Raw genomic sequence first — 9,170 nt, forward strand, 5'->3', positions numbered from 1 at the left:
GTTCCGTTTTGTTAAAGTTTTTTTAACGTATATATTTTTATTTTATTCCGTAATTTTTTTACCATCCATGTCCCCGGGACATCATATAAGATCTCTGGGGGTCGTTCACATTGTCTTTTTTTTTTTATTTGGACACTTTTCCACTGTAGCTGGGGCATCCCTAGGAGCTGAATCCATAGGAGCCCCAGTCATTACATCCCCCTGTAGTGACATCAGTCACAGAGCTGATCTGGGTCTGCTAGGTCCCTGCAGCTCTGCTGTAACAGGGGGCACCTGTTGGTCACATCATCGCCAGGTCGCATAGTGGAAATACTACTTCCACTTGTTAGTACATAGCACTTCTTGAGCACTATGTAGCCTGGAAAGAAGGCAGAAGCAGTTAAAAAGCGCTTCTCCCTTCTCCTCCGGGTCCTCTGTTGTGCTTGACAGCTGAGGATCCGACCTGCTCCTGCTTGATTGGCATATATCAGCTATCAGCGGGGATTAAAGCCCAGGACCAAGTGCGGTATATTTACCGATGTCTGGCCTGTGGTTTGCATTGATACCATTTGGGGGGGACACGAACTTTGGATCGCTTTTTATTAGATTTCCCAAAAGCAGAGTGATAAAAAAAGTGCAATTCTGGCATCATGTGATTGTATTAATCCCGCAATAGGCTGTGAGTATAGGGGTATTCTAGACTGGACGCCCCTTGTTGTATGTATGACTGAGAGCGGCAGGTGAACGCCCGCAGGTAATATTAGCTTATGTAAATAGGGAGAGCAGGTTGTGCCACTAGGGGTGCGCCCACCGGGTGAATAGCACCAGTGAATATGGTGTAATTAGGGCAAGACCAGGCTTGTCAGCACCGGACAATCACATACACAATAGGCTGCACCTTCATTCAGAGTGCATGCCAAACATGAATGGAAAGTGCCGGATCACTGGGTGCCGGGTGCGAGGTGCTAAATTATGGGGAGGTATCACAAAGACATCAAGAAGAGAGTCAGAACTAATGATTGCAGAAGGGGTGCCCGTTCACCTTGTGGAGATCTCCAAATTGGTGTAGGGAGTCGTATAGGCCATGCAATGATTCCTGGGAAAAGGTTATGCAGATTAGCCCTCATTCCAGGATGAAAGATGGCTCAATCAATTACTCAGGACCCGCGCCGCTGTGTGAGCCGACAGTCATCAGTGACTGACATTCAGATTTCTTTGTGCATTTCAAAGCGGTTCTGCAGCAGCTAGGGCATGTATTATAATGGTAGTTTAAAGGAGAACGTCATAGTACACACCCCAGCTGCTGCAGAACCTCATAATACACACGCCAGCTGCTGAACCTCTAAAAACACATCTCAGCTGCTGCAGAACCTCATAATGTACAACTTATTTACTGCAAAACTCCATAATACACACATTGGATGCTGCAGAACCTCCTAACACCTCAGCTGCTGCTGAGCCTCACAATACACACCCCCAGGTGCCGTGGAACTTCATAATAAATGCCTCGGCTGCTGCAGAACCTCATATTGCACTATTTAGCTGACGCAGAGCCTCATAGCACACGCCTCGGCTGCCACAGAGCCTCACAGACACGCCTGGGCTGCCGCAGAGCCTCACAGCACACGCCTCGGCTGCCGCAGAGCCTCACAGCACACGCCTCGGCTGCCGCAGAGCCTCACAGCACACGCCTCGGCGTGTATTAAAGATCACAGCTGCATCAGAACCTCATAATACATTGCAAAACTAAATCCAATAACATTCACTACCCTTTTGGCCGCCTGGTTGTCATAGTGTCTTTCACAAAAAGGAAATCAAATAACAGAAGTTTCACCGGATGTACCGCTCACAAGAAGTGATATCCATCACAATATACAGAACAGTCCCTTTAAGGCTCTATCTTTAGGATAGGCCATCAATAGTTAATCGGCAGAGGTCCATTGCTGAGCGGATTTCTGCAGGAAGCAGACAGCTCTGTTCCCATTGCAGTTACCAGGCTTGGTATTACAAGCAAGGTTATCATTGAAGTGAATGGGAACTTGGCTTGCAGTACCAAGTCTGGCCACTGCAGTTAGAACAGAGCTGTTTGCTTACTGCAGAAATCAGCTCAGTGCATGAGCACAAAGGCCCATTGAATAGCTGATCAGCGAGGATGCCAGGCGGTGGACCCTCACTGGCCAACTATTGAGAGCCTATCCCAAGTATAGGTCATCAATAGAGATGAGCGAGCATACTCGCTAAGGACAATTACTTGAGCGAGCATTGTCCTTAGTGAGTACCTGCCGGCTCGGAAGAAAAGGTTCGGGTGGCGGGCGGGGCTCAGAGCGGCGGGGGAGGGCAGGTGGAAACGGAGGGGAGATCTCTCTCTCCCCCGCTCCCCCCTGCTCACTCCCGCAACTCACCACTCACCCGCGCCGGCACCCGAACCTTTTCTTCCGAGCCGGCAGGTACTCACTAAGGACAATGCTCGCTCAAGTAATTGTCCTTAGCGAGTATGCTCGCTCATCTCTAGTCATCAATAACCCAGTCCTCGACAACCCCTTTAATTAATCACACTTACCGCAAAATGGCGAATCTTCCCATATAAATCAGTGGATATCAGCAGCCATGGAGACAACGGCGCCAACAATGCTTTACTGCGAACATATAAATATAAGTATCTGTATTATGATGAACGCACAGGATCGCCCCCTGCTGGAGGAAGCACAAATTACAGAATCCACCTGCACTATACTGCACATAGTTTATGGAATATTGTCCATTTAGCGGTACGACAGACGCGTTATTTCCTGGTCTGTTGCTTTGGAAATGGGATTAGTATTGGAGGGGCAGCAGTGAAAATGACCCTTCAGAAGGCCAGCTGACCGTCAGCGAGGGGTCACTGCTACATGACTCTGCACCCACATGAATGGTAACCCACCAAGTACAACTCGCCTTCACTGCTCGACAGAATGGAGGATTTTACGAGATTTGTCTTGCAAATAATTGTAGCAGTAAACACGTAGAAGTCGTCCAGTCTATTGTATATAATGCAGGAAGCGGTTGGCGGGGTAGTGTGTTAGCCCTGTACTGTGACATCACTGTGTGTATTATCCCTGCACTGTGACATCACAGTGTGTATTATCCCTGTACTGTGACATCACTGTGTGTATTATCCCTGTACTGTGACATCACTGTGTGCATCATCCCTGTACTGTGACATCACAGTGTGTATTATGCCTGCACTGTGACATCACTGTCTAGTATCCCTGCACTGTGACATCACTGTATTATCCCTGCACTGTGACATCACTGTGTGTATAATCCCTGCACTGTGACATCACTGTGTGCATCATCCCTGTACTGTGACATCACTGTGTGCATTATCCCTGTACTGTGACATCACTGTCTAGTATCCTTGCACTGTGACATCACTGTGTGTATTATCCCTGCACTGTGACATCACTGTATTATCCCTGTACTGTGACATCACTGTGTGCATTATCCCTGCACTATGACATCACTGTGTGCATTATCCCTACACTGTGACATCACTGTGTGTAGTATCCCTGTACTGTGACATCACTGTGTGTATTATCCCTGTAATGTGACATCACTGTGTGTATTATCCCTGCACTGTGACATCACTGTGTGTAGTATCCCTGTACTGTGACATCACAGTGTGTATTATCCCTGCACTGTGACATCACTGTGTGCATTATCCCTGCACTGTGACATCACTGTGTGCATTATCCCTGTACTGTGACATCACTGTGTGTATTATCCCTGCACTGTGACATCACTGTATTATCCCTGTACTGTGACATCACTGTGTGCATTATCTCTGTACTGTGTATTATCCCTGCACTGTGACATCACTGTGTATATTATCCCTGCACTGTGACATGTCTGTGTGCATTAACCCTGCACTTGGACATCACTGTGTGCATTATCCCTGCACTGTGACATCACTGTGTATTATCCCTGTACTGTGACATCACTGTGTATTATCCCTGTACTGTGACATCACTGTGTGTATTATCCCTGTACTGTGACATCACTGTGTGCATCATCCCTGTACTGTGACATCACAGTGTGTATTATCCCTGCACTGTGACATCACTGTGTGCATTATCCCTGCACATTGACATCACTGTGTGCATTATCCCTGTACTGTGACATCACTGTGTGTATTATCCCTGTACTGTGACATCACTGTATAGTATCCCTGCACTGTGACATCCCTGTGTGTATTATCTCTGTACTGTGTGTATTATCCCTGCACTGTGACATGTCTGTGTGCATTATCCCTGCACTGTGACATCACTGTGTGCATTATCCCTGCACTGTGACATCACTGTGTATTATCCCTGTACTGTGACATCACTGTGTATTATCCCTGCACTGTGACATCACTGTGTGTATTATCCCTGCACTGTGACATGTCTGTGTGCATAATCCCTGCATTGTGACATCACTGTGTGCATTATCCCTGCACTGTGACATCACTGTGTGTATTATCCCTGTACTGTGACATCACTGTGTGTATTATCCCTGCACTGTGACATCACTGTATTATCCCTGCACTGTGACATCACAGTGTGTATTATCCCTGTACTGTGACATCACTGTGTGCATTATCCCTGCACTGTGACATCACTGTGTGCATTATCCCTGTACTGTGACATCACTGTGTGTATTATCCCTGTACTGTGACATCACTGTATAGTATCCCTGCACTGTGATATCACTGTATTATCCCTGCACTGTGACATCCCTGTGTGTATTATCTCTGTACTGTGTGTATTATCCCTGCACTGTGACATGTCTGTGTGCATTATCCCTGCACTGTGACATCACTGTGTGCATTATCCCTGCACTGTGACATCACTGTGTATTATCCCTGTACTGTGACATCACTGTGTATTATCCCTGCACTGTGACATCACTGTGTGTATTATCCCTGTACTGTGACATCACTGTGTGTATTAACCCTGCACTGTGACATCACTGTGTGTATTATCCCTGCACTGTGACATGTCTGTGTGCATTATCCCAGCACTGTGACATCACTGTGTGTATTATCCCTGCACTGTGACATGTCTGTGTGCATAATCCCTGCATTGTGACATCACTGTGTGCATTATCCCTGCACTGTGACATCACTGTGTATTATCCCTGTACTGTGACATCACTGTGTGTATTATCCCTGCACTGTGACATCACTGTGTGCATTATCCCTGCACTGTGACATCACTGTGTGTATTATCCCTGTACTGTGACATCACTGTGTATTAACCCTGCACTGTGACATCACTGTGTGTATTATCCCTGCACTGTGACATGTCTGTGTGCATTATCCCTGCACTGTGACATCACTGTGTGTATTATCCCTGTACTGTGACATCACTGTGTGTATTATCGCTGCACTGTGACATCACTGTGTGTATTATCCCTGCACTGTGACATGACTGTGTGCATTATCTCTGCACTGTAACATCACTGTGTGTATTTTCCCTGTACTGTGACATCACTGTGTGTATTAACCCTGCACTGTGACATCACTGTGTGCATTATCCCTGCACTGTGACATCACTGTGTGTATTATTCCTGTACTGTGACATCACTGTGTGTATTATCCCTGTACTGTGTGCATTATCTCTGCACTGTGACATCACTGTGTGTATTATCCCTGCACTGTGACATGTCTGTGTACATTATCCCTGTACTGTGACATCACTGTGTGCATTATCTCTGTACTGTGACATCAAATCACTGTATTATCCCTGCACTGTGACATCACTGCGTGTATTATCCCTGTACTGTGACATCACTGCGTGTATTATCCCTGTACTGTGACATCAAATCACTGTATTATCCTTGAACTGTGACATCACTGGGTGCATTATCCCTGGACTGCGACATCTCTGTGTGTATTATCTCTGTACTGCGACATCACAGGGTGCATTATCTCTGTACTGCGACATGACATCACTGTATTATCCCTGTACCGTGACATCACTGTATGTATTATCTCTGTACTGTGACATCACTGTGTATTATCTCTGCACTGTGACATCACTGTGTATTATCCCTGTACTGTGATATCACTGGGTGCATCATCTCTCTACTGTGACATCACTGTGTATTATCCCTGCACTGTGACATGTCTGTGTACATTATCCCTGTACTGCGACATCACTGCTTGTGTATTATCCCTGTACTGTGACATCACTGTGTGTATTATCCCTGCACTGTGACATGACTGTGTGCATTATCTCTGCACTGTAACATCACTGTGTATTTTCCCTGTACTGTGACATCACTGTGTGTATTATCCCTGCACTGTGACATGTCTGTGTACATTATCCCTGTACTGTGACATCACTGTGTGCATTATCTCTGTACTGTCACATCAAATCACTGTATTACCCCTGCACTGTGACATCACTGCGTGTATTATCCCTGTACTGTGACATCACTGTGCGTATTATCCCTGTACTGTGACATCAAATCACTGTATTATCCTTGAACTGTGACATCACTGGGTGCATTATCCCTGGACTTCGACATCTCTGTGTGTATTATCTCTGTACTGTGACATCACTGGGTACATTATCTCTGTACTGCGACATGACATCACTGTGTTATCCCTGTACCATGACATCACTGAGTGTATTATCTCTGTACTGTGACATCACTGTGTATTATGTCTGCACTGTGACATCACTGTGTGTATTATCCCTGTACTGTGACATCACTTGGTGCATAATCTCTCTACTGTTACATCGCTGTGTGTATTATCCCCTTACTGTGACATCACTGTACTATTTCTGTAGTGACATCACTGTGTATTATCTATGTACTGTGACATCACTGTGCGTATTATCCCTGCACTGTGACATCACTGTGCATATTATCCCTGCACTGTGACATCACTGTGTGTATTATCCCTGTACTGTGACATCACTGTGTGCATTATCTCTGCACTGTGACATCACTGTGTGTATTATCCCTGTACTGTGACATCACTGTGCGTATTATCCCTGCACTGTGACATCACTGTGCGTATTATCCCTGCACTGTGACATCACTGTGCGTATTATCCCTGTTCTGTGACATCACTGTGTATTATCCCTGCACTGTGACAGTACTGTGTATTATCCCTGCACTGTGACATCACTGTGTGTATTATCCCTGTACTGTGACAGCACTGTGTATTATCCCTGCACTGTAACATCACTGTGTGTATTATCCCTGTACTGTGACATCACTGTGTGTATTAACCCTGCACTGTGACATCACTGTGTGTATTATCCCTGCACTGTGACACGTCTGTGTGCATAATCCCTGCACTGTGACATCACTGTGTGCATTATCCCTGCACTGTGACATCACTGTGCGTATTATCTCTGCACTGTGACATCACTGTGCGTATTATCTCTGCACTGTGACATCACTGTGCGTATTATCTCTGCACTGTGACATCACTGTGCGTATTATCCCCGTACTGTGACATCAGTGTGTATTATCCCCGTACTGTGACATCACTGTGTATTATCCCAGTACTGTGACATCACTGTGTGCATTATCCCTGTACTGTGACATCACTGTATTATCCCCATACTGTGACATCACTGTGTATTATCCCCGTACTGTGACATCACTGTGTGCATTATCCCTGTACTGTGACATCACTGTATTATCCCCATACTGTGACATCACTGTGTATTATCCCCGTACTGTGACATCACTGTGTGTATTATCCCTGTACTGTGACATCACTGTGTGTATTATCCCTGTACTGTGACATCACTGTGTGTATTATCCCTGTACTGTGACATCACAGAGTGTATTATCCCCGTACTGTGACATCACAGAGTGTATTATCCCCGTACTGTGACATCACAGAGTGTATTATCCCCGTACTGTGACATCACTGCTTGCGGTCATGGATTTGGAATATCTTTGATTACAGTCAGTGGCTGTAAGCACCTCGTGGCCTGGTTCTGCTCACACAGGGGCAGTTTGTTACAGTGTACCAGTGTAGACATGTACCAACAGTACAGGTCCTAAAATTAAAAGAAATATATATATTCCTGCTGTCAGATGCGCACAGTCGCGCTGCCGCTAAGCTCCTCCTATTGTGGGAAAACATTTGGAAATGGTGCTTCATGAAATCAAAGTAAAAAACGCAAATATGTCTGCCCCCAGCCACGTACGGACCACAGATGATCTACTTTAATTGTTATTAACTTCACAAGATGTATGACATACATGAGGCGTAATAACACACTTGTATACACACAGTACATGAAGGACGCTCCTATACTGCACAACACCGGATGTGAAACCTCGTCTAACGGGAGCCAGCATTAAAAACTACAGTAATGTCCTAACCGGTGCCGGATTATCAGTCTCCATTACCGGACATAATCAAAAGCCACATAAAGCTAACCTGTAAGGGTGGAGAGGCTCCGATTCTGTCGTAGTACTTTAGATCACTTCTGATTATGTGGTTCTGTGCCGGATTATTGGAATCTCGGGTGCCGAATTAAAGGAAAATCTCTGGATTCACATTTGGATTTTCAAGTAGGAGCAAAACAGACGGTGAGAATATGAGAACGTTTCCTAAATATCCGCACCGCAGAGGACTTATTCCAGTGATTCATCCCAGAATTGTTATGGAATAGAAGGGGAATAAAAAAAACCCTATGGCTGCTCTTCCTGGCACAGAGTACAACTGACATCTATGGGAGCCCGACTCCATTTAATGGAAATGTTCTGTGTTTGTGCTAACCCAAATTTATGCAGATGATGGTGAACAGCAGAGAGAAATACCCCATGGCTGCTCCTCCTGGTACTATGAAGCACCTAGGGGTGTATCGTGCCCATGGGCAGAGCAGAGCGGATGTGGCTATGGGTGCCTCCTGCAGCTGTGGGGACTTGAAGCTACTGCCCTGCTGCAGGGGAAATGTTTGCCATGGGGCAGATCACCCGGGCAGTAGCAGCTGACCCCAAGGGGTTAGACAACCTGCTACTAGTTATCATCACTACATTAAGTGCATGTTCACATGTAGCGGACATGCTGCGGATCTTCTGCAGCGGGAAAATCTGCATTAAACACCGATAATGCGGATTTTGGCTAGATTTCAGCAGCAGATCCCTAGCTGATCTTATCCTGCACCACCGCTCCTCCCACATACGGAGTC

This window comes from Eleutherodactylus coqui, chromosome 10 (assembly GCF_035609145.1).
Source record: "Eleutherodactylus coqui strain aEleCoq1 chromosome 10, aEleCoq1.hap1, whole genome shotgun sequence".
In the NCBI taxonomy this organism is placed as follows: domain Eukaryota; kingdom Metazoa; phylum Chordata; class Amphibia; order Anura; family Eleutherodactylidae; genus Eleutherodactylus; species Eleutherodactylus coqui.